At 37.7% G+C, this 2,380-nt stretch overlaps 1 pseudogene; it reads right to left on the bottom strand.

Annotated features, from left to right (window-relative positions):
• Window positions 1–543: 543 nt before the first annotated feature.
• Window positions 544–924, bottom strand: LOC100481496 (annotated as a pseudogene).
• Window positions 925–2,380: the final 1,456 nt, after the last annotated feature.

Genomic DNA, 2,380 nt, shown 5'->3' with positions numbered 1-2,380 from the left:
ATAACCACAATACTATTATTATACCTAAAAGTTAATAATAGTTCCCTAATATTATCTAATACCCAGTCTTTGAATTTATTTCCCTGATTGTTTCCTAAGAGATCATTTGTTTACAATTGCTTTGCTTTGTTCAAATCAGGAGCCAAAATGGATACATGTTAATATGTCTCTCAAGTTTTTTGTAATATATGTGTCTCCTTTCCTTTTTTAATTTTTCTTGCAATTTATTGAAGAAAGCAGATAAGTTTTCCTGTAGAATTTTTCACATTCTGGATTTTGATGATTGCCTTTGTGTGATACCCTATCTCTTGTGTTTCCTATAAAATTGGCAGTTAGATCTAGAGCTCTTGGTAAGCCTCTCTTCCAATTTTTTACAAGAATACTTTATAGTTAGTGTTGTGGATATATATATATATATACACACATATACATATACTTACACATAAATGTTCTTAGTTTATTAATCCTCTCCTGAAAAATCTGCACAATCACCACAGGTCAAGTCACTGTGATCTTTACTCCTTCTGTTCTCCAATGTCCAGCTCACTTTTTGCCAGCACTAACATTGGCTTTTGCAGTCCCTCTGACTTTCTTCATTTGTTTTTGTGTTCCTTTTACTGTTTTCTTGAGGTCTTTTTCTTCTTATACAGGCTGTTTTGCAAGTCTATGTTTGGGTTTGTTTTCCTTTACATTGTCCAGGGAATCATGAATCGTGCCAAAGCCAGCTGTCTTGCCACCACCAAAATGGGTTCTGAATCCAAATACAAAGATGACATCTGGTGTGGTCTTGTCCATTTTGGCTAGTTTTTCCCGAATCTGTCTTAGGTACTGTTGTCTTTGAAGAACATCAATGATCATTTGTTTCTGCTGAAGTAGTCAGTTGGTCACGAACTTCCTGGTCTGGATAGGTACTGTGTCATTCATGATGGGGGCCAAGTTTCAAGCAGCCAGGGAGGAAGAGAGCTGTATGTATATACTTCTGTGTCATCTGAGGAGGCACAGAGTGTGTGGTTGTTTCCCTTTTTGTAATGTTAACCTCCATCACTGGGTTCTGGTATTGTCACCTTGATCCAATCTTTATAAAGTTCCCCATTAGTTTCTCACTTAATGGTTTAGAAGGTATCGATGGTCATTGCCCATTTTCTTTATTTTATTACAGATTGCAAAATGGTACTATTTGAATGCTATTGTCCTTTCTTCATTGATTAGCTGCAATGTGTTAAAACAAGACAAACAAACTTTCCCTCATCAACTCTTTTCATTACAGACCATGGAAAGGCAAGGGCTATATGCTAATCTAAAATGGGAAACTCTGAAAGTTTACGAAGGACTGCTGGTAGAACTGGGATCAATCTATGGAAAGTGCTCAACGGCAACAAAAAACCTGAAATAACTGAGACAGAACAGACAGGAGTGTGCAGAGTTAGCTGAGGTTACAACCCCAGGAAGCAGGGAGACAGGTTCACGGGGAGGGGAAGTCTGATGGGTGAGGGGCCAACTAAAGAGAATGGAGAGCCACTGAGTCAGCCTTGGGGTGACCGCCGGAAGAGTACTTTGAAACTGGAACTAAACAGGTAGGGCTGGGAGTCAGTGACAAAGTCTTGAGTAAATGTGGGATCAAAGGGAAGAATGTGAGCCAGCAAACCCCGCAGGGAACCTTGAGAGGGAGCTTTTGAATGAGAGCAAGGGGTTAAACCAATTTAAATAAAAGCAGTTGAGCATCTGTACTTTGAACAACCACATATAGTGTGTGAGCGAAGGTGTATTCACTGCTGTCGTTATGCGGTCCTGCTGGGCATGTGTCAGTGATATTAAGGGGGGTGGGTGGGCAAAGCAAAGAGGAGGAAAGGGAAAGGGAAAGGGCTTGGGTTCAAGAAAACAATCTTTGGAAGAGAAATTTTTCAATGCTTCTTTTTTCTCAGGCAGCAGCCCAAAGACACTAGGAAAATTCTTTAGACATTGTTTAGGATCTATATTAATCCCAACAGAAAGCCATAGTTGACATAAATATCTTCATATTCTGCCTTAAGCTAATAGAACAGTGAATTCTACTTAACAGTTATGATAAAAAAATTTTACCATTAATTTTAAGGAAAGTTATAATAAAATCATCAGAAATCATAGCGTAGGCAAGGATCTTAAAGGTCAGATAGTTGTAGTCCTAAATGAGAATATTAAGACAAAACCTCATTCTATTAAAAAAAAACAGTTGACATTTAGATGAACTAATTCAAGAGGGCCAAGCTCTTGCCTTCCGGGAATAGAAGAAATAACAGCTTTATGAAAGAGTTTTAATAATAAAAAGTAACAGGAAAAACAAACATAACTCACAACTATTGTACATTTTTTTGCAAGAGGTATTCTCGTATTTTATGAAATT

The sequence above is a fragment of the Ailuropoda melanoleuca genome, chromosome 15 (assembly GCF_002007445.2).
Source record: "Ailuropoda melanoleuca isolate Jingjing chromosome 15, ASM200744v2, whole genome shotgun sequence".
NCBI lineage: Eukaryota > Metazoa > Chordata > Mammalia > Carnivora > Ursidae > Ailuropoda > Ailuropoda melanoleuca.
This window is presented reverse-complemented; position numbering and strand designations above follow the sequence as displayed.